This window comes from Berghia stephanieae, chromosome 1 (genome assembly GCF_034508935.2).
Source record: "Berghia stephanieae isolate SIO BIC M18660-M18661 chromosome 1, UCSD_Bste_1.3, whole genome shotgun sequence".
Lineage (NCBI taxonomy): Eukaryota > Metazoa > Mollusca > Gastropoda > Nudibranchia > Aeolidiidae > Berghia > Berghia stephanieae.
This window is the reverse complement of record NC_088360.1, coordinates 81,769,003-81,780,037: the sequence shown is the minus strand read 5'-3', so window position 1 is coordinate 81,780,037 and position 11,035 is coordinate 81,769,003. Positions and strand designations below refer to the sequence as shown.

Below are 11,035 nucleotides of genomic sequence, written 5' to 3'. Positions count from 1 at the left end.
GCTCACAACATTGCCATCCCGAAGTATAACGGACCAACACACAAAACTATCTAGATATGTGTAACCAAGAACATTAATTTTGTCCGTGCCCGACGTCTTTATCCGGAAGACGGTAGAGGACGACAGTGCCGGGTCGTTGGAATCAGTCTCCGACGTGGGTTGGCCCAAAGCCATCTCGTCAAATTACGACGAAATTTTTGAGACAGTGTTAATGACACGAGCCCAAGAGTGTGATTACTAATTTTGAAACGGACTATGTATATAGACGCTGTGCGCTTGGTTCAGACACTCACAACATTGCATTCTGGAAATATAACGGACCCACACACAAACTTGGTGTAACTTTTAACGTTTATAGTCTAGATAATACAGTTTAGTGAGAATTACTCATAAACGTGGATGGCAAAAAACAATAACAAAGACCCGAGTGATGTCAACTTCGTTCTATCCATAGTTATAGACAGTGACAAATATCTTAAGGGTGATAGTGATAGTGCAAATGAATGCTTGTTTGTTTATATGTTTTTAAGGGTTTTACGGCGCTTGCAACACAATTTAGGTCATATAAGCACCAGTAAAAAGGAAGAAAATGGGATAGTAAAAAGTTCTAGAATTACAATTAAGCACAAAAGAAAAGGTAAGGCGAAGGTGAATGGTACAAATTGGGAATTGATGTAGTTTCCAAGAGCATACCATCAATGTACTTAGTTTGAGATCACCTAAAAGTCTAATCCAGACACGATCACAGGTCCCTACTAAGAGGAATACACTCAAATGCGTACATTATAAATTCAAAACAACAAATATGATAATAATAATACATAACAGAGAGATGATTTACAAGGAAAAAAATATCATCTCCCAAAACAATAACTATACATTTGACTGATTCCCTCTCAGCCAAGGTGTCCGGCCAGGGCCAGGACAAAACCAAGTAATCTCATTCCAAGACAAAGACAGAAAGCAAGTTGGAAAACAGATAATGGGTGATAGAAGACACAGTCAGTACCCCCTAACATGAAACGTTTTCTGAATGAAATGTAAATAATTTTGGGCTACAGAGGGATAAGATGAGCTACTCTGAAAATGGATTGTCAAACATAAATCCATATAATGTTCTCATTAAATCTTCAAATTCATTTTGTGTTGCTGTGGTGTGGAGGCAGTCTTAAACTCACAACGCCATTCAATTAGATCCGAGAAATAAAGAGGTGATTCATTACCTCCATGATATCACCAAAAAAGGCATATTACACTCATTGCATTGATGAAAAAAGCAGTGTTGTTGACTACAACAAGAGATGAAGTGAGTAGGAAAGTGCCAGAAGACAATAGAGAATAAAAAATTTTTCGCGGCGGTGATGGGGGTTTGAACCCGCGACCTTAATGGTACGACAACTCCGCCTGGCCGGTGAGAGCGTAGCTCTACCGTTTGGGCTATCCACGATCCCAAGTGTTGTTGACTGAACGTTGAACTAGCACCTACACAAGCTACACATGTGGTATTATGGATTAAATGCATTTTATAATCATCAAAAACGAAAAAAATTGTAAAACATTGAGCTGAAAGTGAATTAGTGAAAGTTTTTCATTTTTGTAATCTTTAATATTTTTTTCTTAAGGCCAGGTATAATGACAAAAATGATACTTCTGCTGCTGTTGTTACGGCTGTTGCTACTGTTGTCGTCGTCGTCAACGTCGTCGTTGTTGTTGTTTATGGTGATGATGATGATGATGATGATGATGTTGATTATAATAATAATAATAATAATAATAATAATAATAATAATAATAATAATAATAATAATAATAATAATAATAATAATAATAATAATAATAATAATAATAATAAAGTATCGTTAGGAAAGCATCATCAGCCCTCCGTTTCTATTTTTTAAAAATACCGCTTCGAGGCGGTGGATCATAATTACTTAAAGAAACAAAACAAACAAGTTAAGAGGAAGCAGCGGCGGCGGCGGCGAAGAAGAAGGAGGAGGAGGAGGAGGAGGGAAAAGAAGAAGAGAAAAAGAAAGAGAAGGAAATAAAATATTATGAGCATGTATGTAAAACAATGCTCATGGGGTAGCTACATTTATAACCCCACCCCCAACAGGCTGTACAGAATCAAATGCCAACCATTTCAAGATAAAAATCCGAAAAGGTGCGATGTGGTAGTAACAGAAAATCAACCTTCATCGGCTTGGCACATTATACTATTTCAGGAGGAGGAGGAGGAGGAGGAGGAAAACCCACGCAATCTGCGGTTTTATGTAATTTCTTCTTCTGATAGAAATAAATAAATTAAAAAAAAAAAAAAGAAAGAAGGAACCGCCGCCCCAAAACACGCTCTTTTTGGAGGAAAATATCGCGGCAGTTGTTGGTAGGAATCGGCAAGAATATTCGACTACAATATTCCCGCCATTGTGCCCATTCGCCAAGTTGGTCGTTGCTGACGGTTGTTACATTTATTTAGCTGTATAAATGTTGTAAACGACGCAGGTTTTGATTGATTTTATCCGAAACACCCCAAATGCACAACATGGACAGAATTTAAAGTGTCTACTGCACTTTTATTGTTCTTCTGCAAGTTTGGATTTTAACATGACATAAAGTTAGGTCATGGTCATTTGTCTCTTTCTATGTCAACAGTCAAAGGTTGAGTCAATTGAACTTTGAACCTCAGGTCAGACAAGAAAGTGGTGGTTGCTGCATTGCCTTGTTTTGATAACAACAAGATATGAAGTGAGTAGAAAAGTGCCAGAAGACAATAGAGAATAAAATTTTTTTTCGCGGCGGTGGTGGGGTTTGAACCTGCGACCTTATTGGTACGACAACTCCGCCTGGCAGGTGAGAGCGTGGCTCTACCGTGTGAGCTATCCACGAACACAAAAATATTCGTTTCAAACCCAAAGTCATTTCTAGATCCCTCTCTCACCCACTTCTTGAGATCGCCGATTCGTTCACCACCATCGCGAAGTAATTTTGACCAGCAGTTAAGCTTAATAGCCAATATTCTCATCACAAACATATAACATAGAAACGATTGAGACATTGAGTATGCTCCGGTGTATGGGGTGAATTTTTAATTCAGAAAAGTGAGTGGAGCAGGCACTTATGTTGGTAACAACAAGATATGAAGTGAGTAGAAAAGTGCCAGAAGACAATAGAGAATAAAAATTTTTTTCGCGGCGGTGGTGGGGTTTGAACCTGCGACCTTATTGGTACGACAACTCCGCCTGGCAGGTGAGAGCGTGGCTCTACCGTGTGAGCTATCCACGAACACAAAAATATTCGTTTCAAACCCAAAGTCATTTCTAGATCCCTCTCTCACCCACTTCTTGAGATCGCCGATTCGTTCACCACCATCGCGAAGTAATTTTGACCAGCAGTTAAGCTTAATAGCCAATATTCTCATCACAAACATATAACATAGAAACGATTGAGACATTGAGTATGCTCCGGTGTATGGGGTGAATTTTTAATTCATTGTTTTTGTTTTTAGGTGTTTAACGGCGCTTTCGACACTATTTAGGTCATTTAAGCGCCCGTTTCTGTCTTTTATCAATCTTTTATCGGCCCTGAGGGGCCATAGCTGATCAAAACGTGTACTGTTGTAATAAAATCTTTATAAAATCATAATAGTTACATGTTTGTTAAATAAAATATCTATTTACAATTTCTGCAGGAGTTCACATTCCTGCAGATACTTTAAAATTGTAAGCGGATCGACCGACTGGAACAGAGACTTCAAGTCTCTGTTATCATAATGTTGTGACCTTATCTGTTCTAATTCTGTACATTCAATTAAAATGTGTTGAACTGTCAGGTCACAGTTACATGTTCTGCAGAGGGGTTTTTCATCCCTCTCCAGAAGGAAACGGTGAGTGAGGGCAGTATGTCCGATCCGGAGTCGAGTTATTTTTACCTCGTCTCTTCTTTTTAGCCCCGAGTTGGGTCTGGGGCCGAGGTTACTTTTAATTTGTTTTAATTTGTTATGTACATCTCGACTCCAGGATCGTTCCCATTCCTTTCGGACATGTTTTTTTATATTGATCTTTAAATCCGCGTGTGGGATTTTACTGCCCTCTTGTAATTCTTGGCTCACCGCCTCTTTTGCCAGTCGATCCGCTTCTTCGTTCCCCTGGATACCCACATGACTAGGTACCCAGAGAAAACAAACTTTCTTTTTCTTAATAAATAATTTATTTGCACCTTCCAAGATACTTATGAGTCTTGGATCGGTGCAATAAAAATTTGAGATCCCCTTAAGTACGGACAGCGAGTCAGACAAGATCAAGAATTTATTTTTATTCGATCTCTCAGCCAAACGGAGAGCATTTAGGATTGCTCTCGATTCCGCTGTAAAGATCGAAACATTTCTATCCAGGCGAAGTGATCCTGTGCCTTCCGATGAGTGATAGGCACATCCTACTGCATCTGCGCTCTTTGAACCATCCGTAAATATGTGAGTATGGTTTTTGTATGTTTGTAATATTGCTTTTAGTGTCTGTTTGTAAATATGTGGGTCTGTTTGTGATTTTTCCAGTTTTGTTAGGTCCAAATTTATGTTTGGTCTATGTATGGACCATGGTGGTGTCTTTGCCTGGACGTATGGATGTATCCTATCTAGACTGATGTTCATGTCTGCGATGTCTTTTTTTATTCTGCAACCTAATGGTGGTGTCATTTTTGGGTGCTTGCGAAATTTTTCTTCTAGTGTCCTATTCGTGTAGTGTACATGTTTGTGTGCTGGGTTGTCGTGCAGCGATGTGACCTTAGTAACATACTGGAGAGCCAGTTTTTTCCTCCTGAGATGGAGAGGTGGCTCATCTGCCTCAGCATAAAGGCTTGCCACTGGAGAAGTGCGGAAAGCCCCGAGTGCCAAGCGCAGTCCCTGATGATGAATTGGGTCCAGCATGCCTAAGTAGGATGGTTTTGCAGAGCCGTATACAAAAGATGCGTAGTCCAGTTTTGATCGAATAAGGGTTCGGTATATCTTTAGAAGAGTGTTTGTGTCCGAACCCCATTCCATGCTCGACAGAACTCTCATTATTCTCATTGCTTTCATGCATCGCAGTCTGAGATCTTTGATATGGGCGAGGAAATTTAGTTTCCTATCAAAGATCAAACCCAGGAATCGGGCTTCGTCCTTTACCTCAATTCTGGAATTGTTGAGATAAAGGTCAGGCTGTCTAATGCAGGTGCGTTTTCGGCAGAAGTGGACAGCTACTGTTTTTGATGGGGAGAAGGAGAAACCATTGAGATTTGCCCACTCCGACAGTTTGTTTAGTTGGAGTTGTAACTGTCTCTCAATGGTGTCCATACTCGATTTACTTCGATAGCATACAAGAAAGTCATCAACATATAAGGAACAGTCAACATTTTGTCTCATTGCATTCACTATTGAGTTTATTTTAATCTCAAACAGAATGGGAGACAGAATGCTACCCTGTGGAACTCCCTCTTCCTGATCAAATGGATCAGAAAAGGTGGATCCTGCTTTGACCTGAAAGGATCTGTTGTTTAAAAATGCTCTGACAAACATTGGAAGGTTTCCTCGTAGACCAAGATTGTGCAGATCTTTGAGGATTCCGAATTTCCAAGTTGTGTCAAAGGCCTTCTCAAGGTCAAAGAAGATTGCTACCAAGTGCTCACCTTTGGCAAAGGCCTCACGAATGAAGCTCTCTAGTCGAACAAGGTGATCAACAGTTGATCTGTTCTTTCGAAAGCCACATTGGAGGTCGGAGAGGGAGTTGTTGTGTTCCAAGTAGAACATCAGACGCTTGTTGACCATTTTCTCCATCAGCTTGCATAGGCAGCTGGTGAGGGAGATTGGTCGGTAGTTTGAAGCGTCCGAATGGTCTTTCCCAGGTTTTGGGATTGGAATCACGGTGGCCAGATTCCAACTAGGTGGAAAAGTCTGTGTTGTCCATATCTTGTTTATGATATTCAAAAGGACAACCAGACTATCTTGTGGAAGATGTCGGAGTATTTCATAACTGATGTTGTCAGGACCCGGTGCTGTGACATTTGTGTCACGGAGGCAGGCACCCAACTCCTCAAGTGTAAATGGTTTGTTGTAGTCTTCAGTGTTTGTAGATGTAAAGTTTATTGGTGTGTTTTCTGCGTTTTGTTTATGGCGCAGAAATTGTGGTGTGTGGTGTGCAGACGAGGAGTTGTGCGCCAGCCTCTCGGCCAGAGTGTTGGCAATTTCTTGTTCTGTTTCAGCCACGGATCCATCGGGACGTGTCAAGTGATTTAGTGAATCACTATCGGATCCCTTCAGTTTCCGTAACATCTTCCACACCCTATTCAGGGGTGTCTGGCTATTTATTTTTGAGACAAAGTTTTGGAAGGATCTCCGTTTGTTTTCTCGGAAGATCTTCCTACACTTTGCTCGTAGTTTCCTAAATGTTGCGAAATTCTCAGGGATTGGGAATCTCATCGCTTTCCTGTATGCTTTTTTCTTCTCCCGTAGGGCCGCTCGACATTCCTCTGAAAACCAGGGATTGTGTTTTCTCGGTCTACCAGAGGTTGTTGGTATTGTCGAGCTGCAGATATTTGTTAAAATATTTTTGAATTTGTCATAGCTGTCCACTTCTGTCGTAAGGAGTCTGTGACACTCCTGTGAGAAAGTTTCCCAATCTGCTCGCCGTACACTCCAACGTTTGGGCTGTGGGGCCCTTGAAGTCGGGGTGATGTCGAGGCAGACTGGAAAATGGTCAGAACCGTGATCGTCATCGATCACAGTCCAGGAGAGATCTGGAGCTAATGTAGGATCACAGAAAGTGAGATCGATGGCAGACGTGGTAAGATTGTGAATATTTACCCGTGTTGCCTCGAGACCGTTTGCCAAGTATACATCCATTTTCATTATGAAAGCCTCCACTGCCTTTCCCCTCTGGTTTGTGTCTGTGTTTCCCCAGAGAGGACTGTGAGCATTGAAATCTCCCATTATCACATAGGGAGGGGGGAGTTGGTTTAGAACTCCCTCTAGCTCGGCAGACTGGAGGCGATGATCTGGTGGGATGTACACAGAGCAGATGGTGATTGGTCTGTGCAATGTCACTCTCACTGCTATTGCCTGTAGATTTGTTTTCATTGGTATCAAGCGGTGGGGGGTGCTCTTCTTCGTGAGAATTGAAACTCCCCCGCACGCTATCTGGCCATCAGAGTGAATCAGATGATTGGCCGTATATCCTTTTACTGTGTAGTCGTCTGCTGGTAATTTTGTTTCCTGCAGACAGACTACATCAGGATTCCTCTGGAGGAGGAGGTCCAATTCTGTTCTATTTGATCTGATCCCTCTGATGTTCCAGGAAATTAATCTTGTCTGACTAGGTATCCTAATTTTTTGTGGGGAGGTTAGGCAGTATGCCTGCCTTCAACCCTTTTACTTTTATTCTCCTAGGAGGAGAGACTTCCATAGGAGAAGGAGGCCCTGTGGAGGGCCTCTCGGTTTTTTTAGGGCTGAGTTTTTTTGAACCCTTGGGATTTTTAGGTCCCTCTGGGTTCTTAGATTTTTTGGGGCTTTGAGGCCCCTCAGGGGGATTTGTGGATCCCCCGACTGGTGTTGGTGGCTCCATATTCTGGGAAGGGGTGGAGTTTTGTTTTTGGGGGGATAGAGAGGGCTCACGGGAATGGAGATGGGGGGTGGGTCCAACATCCACGCCCATGAGGGGGAGAATTTTTTTGTTTGGGGAAGGAGGGGGGGTGGAGGTCGCCTTGGAGGTGGATGTGGAGGGGGCTGCAGGTTCCACATCTTGAACCTCCAATGTGTCAAAAAGATTTTTTGACACATTTGCGACCTTGTTTTTAGGTCTTGATGGCTTTTTCTTTTGAGGACTGTCTTTTCTAGTCTGTGCGATTTTGCCATGGCTGTTTTGGTTATTACCAGCAGCCCTGGCAACTTCTGCATAACTCTTGGCAGAAGCAGCGACCTGCCGAGGGGGGCAGATCACTGCTTTTGCCTGAGCAAACGTACCGCCGTAAGTGGCTCTGTATGTCAAGATTGCCTTTTCTTCTTGCCACTTAGGACAATCTTTCGAATGTGCTGCATGCTTGCCTTGGCAGTTCAGACAACAAGGGTCCACTTTGCAGTTTTCCTCATTGTGGTCTTCTTTGCCGCAGCGGGGGCATGTAGCTTTACGGCGGCAGTTTGTTTTAGTATGGCCGTACCGGTGGCAGTTAAAACATCTCATGGGGTTCGGGACGTAAGGCCGAACCTCCAAGTCGAGGTATTCAATTCTTATTCTCGACGGGGGTCTCGGGCTGTCAAAAGTCAGGATCCAGGTGTTGGTCTGGATTGTGTTGTCGCCGCGGCGGATGCTAACCCGCCGAGCTTCGACAACACCTTCCAGTTCCTCAACCATCTCCTGCTCCGAACAGCCTACCAGATCTCTGCTTCTTATGACACCTTTTGACCTATTGAGGCTCCTGTGAGCCTCAACGGTGACTGGGATGTCAGAGAATCTGGTACATTTCAAGAGGTTCTCACTCTCTTGTCGACCCTGCACTTGTATCATTAAAGTGCCAGAGTTGTTCCTGTTCACTGCCTTTGGTGTACCGGCGCCATTTGCTTTGAGTGCCTTGCTGATGGTGAAGATACTCAAAGTGTTTAGTTTGATGTTTTCCTCATTCGGTTGAATTACCAGGAACGGCGAGAATTTTGGGGTTGCCATTCCTGGTAAGTCATCAAGAGTCATCGGGGCTGTAATTTTTCTTTTTTTACCTGTCTGGGGTGGGGCTTTGAGGGGAGAGTTTTTCATATTTTTGGCCATGATATATATAAATTTTTATTCAACCCGGCTATATTGTGCCCACTAGCACGGCTCAGTCCCACACTTGGGGGGTAAGGCACTCACCGAAGCTATACTCCTCGAGTCTGGCCTCCTCTTGTCCTTCCATGGTCCTTGGGAAAAAAAAAAAAAAAAAAAAAAAAAAAAAAAAAAGGACTCGAGGGGTGGAGTTGGGGGACGTCCCGCCTCCAGGCCTTTCTCTCGGATTGACCCTAATCTTTGCGTTGCACAAAGACTGACTGCTGATTCAGAGATGACAAACCATGATTAAAAAGAAATTTCATGGGGGACAGGAACTAGATATGGTTTTAAATCTAGTCCTTCCAATCTCTTTGCCTAAATGGAGGGGAGTGCCAAAAAATAGATTTGGCATCTCTGCGTTGGGTAGCTCGGGCCATCTACAAGGTAGGCTACCCACCCGTCTTTAGAGAAGCGTCAAGCCAAAGAGGAGTGTTGGGGTAGAAACACCTCGCAAGGTGAACCCCCCTCAGCCTCCAGGATCAATAGCTCCTCCTTATCGGGGTCCTCTCGGAACTGCGCACCCTCAGCAGAAAGGTGCCTGCTGTGCAGGATTTGGAAAGGAATATCTCCTCGTTGAACCTATTTCAACGGTACAGGGTATAGAGATACTGGGGGATAGAAGACAGTTAAGAAGGCTTGTTTTCCTCCGTTCTTTCTCTCTCTTTGTCCTGGCAACTCAATTTTGATAAGGAAGGGAAATTTGGAATCATTGGGGAAATGGGGTATGGAATGGAAATCATAGCTCAAATATGGTAAAAGGGGGTGGGATTTGTGCTATGCCATCGCCTTCCCTTGCTCTCTTTAAACTGAAACCGTCATTCCTCAAAACATCTTTTATATACTACGTTCTTGGGATTTGGGGGGAGAAAAAGTTTGGGGATGATTGCCAGGACAAGAAAAATAGCAAAATGGGTGAATGAAGCCATTCTCATAAAAAGGGCTGGGGTGTGGGGGTCTGTGGAGCCACTGTGTCTCTCCATTTTTCTCTCACCAGTCGGGTGGTTTTTCGTTGGTTACCACCAAACCAGAATGGCTCTTTTAGTCGCCTTCTACGACACGCATGAGCTTACGGTGGCTCAATTCTTTTCCCTCTCAGTTGAGGGACCCCGGAGACCACACGGGGTAATTTTTAATTCAGAAAAGTGAGTGGAGCAGGCACTTATGTTGGTAACAACAAGATATGAAGTGAGTAGAAAAGTGCCAGAAGACAATAGAGAATAAAAATTTTTTTCGCGGCGGTGGTGGGGTTTGAACCTGCGACCTTATTGGTACGACAACTCCGCCTGGCAGGTGAGAGCGTGGCTCTACCGTGTGAGCTATCCACGAACACAAAATATTCGTTTCAAACCCAAAGTCATTTCTAGATCCCTCTCTCACCCACTTCTTGAGATCGCCGATTCGTTCACCACCATCGCGAAGTAATTTTGACCAGCAGTTAAGCTTAATAGCCAATATTCTCATCACAAACATATAACATAGAAACGATTGAGACATTGAGTATGCTCCGGTGTATGGGGTGAATTTTTAATTCAGAAAAGTGAGTGGAGCAGGCACTTATGTTGGTAACAACAAGATATGAAGTGAGTAGAAAAGTGCCAGAAGACAATAGAGAATAAAAATTTTTTTCGCGGCGGTGGTGGGGTTTGAACCTGCGACCTTATTGGTACGACAACTCCGCCTGGCAGGTGAGAGCGTGGCTCTACCGTGTGAGCTATCCACGAACACAAAAATATTCGTTTCAAACCCAAAGTCATATCTAGATCCCTCTCTCACCCACTTCTTGAGATCGCCGATTCGTTCACCACCATCGCGAAGTAATTTTGACCAGCAGTTAAGCTTAATAGCTTAATAAAAAATTGTTTTATTCTCTATTGTCTTCTGGCACTTTTCTACTCACTTCATATCTTGTTGTTACCAACATAAGTGCCTGCTCCACTCACTTTTCTTGTTTTGATAAACATTGTTTTATTTATGGAATAACAAGGTAGGCTTTATAGAGCAGTAAAGTTAGGTGCCCCAAACGTAAACAAAGGTTGAGAAGCACGTGGCAAACCACATGTTCCTGTCTTGACAGCTCACGTTCCAATGTAAATAATAGAAAAAAATAACCTTTAAAATTTGGCTGTTAGGTGGCAAAAGAAACACATATTCATAAATACTCGATCATGCATCAAATAATGTCTAGATATGGATATTTTATGGAACAAAAGGTAAAA

At 42.8% G+C, this 11,035-nt stretch overlaps 1 protein-coding gene across 3 annotated transcripts in view; it reads left to right on the top strand.

Annotated features, from left to right (window-relative positions):
- Window positions 1-2,686: 2,686 nt before the first annotated feature.
- Window positions 2,687-11,035, top strand: part of LOC144958875 (glucokinase regulatory protein-like) — a 32,373-nt gene continuing 24,024 nt past the window's right edge. The window contains exon 1 of one of the 3 annotated variants that reach the window (XM_078891143.1): window positions 2,687-2,742. The gene's annotated coding sequence lies outside the window, so the exon portion shown is untranslated. Of the gene's footprint in view, window positions 2,743-4,392; window positions 4,466-10,781; window positions 10,804-11,035 lie in introns of those variants that run through there. The other 2 variants (XM_078891152.1, XM_078891170.1) reach the window with 2 other exon arrangements.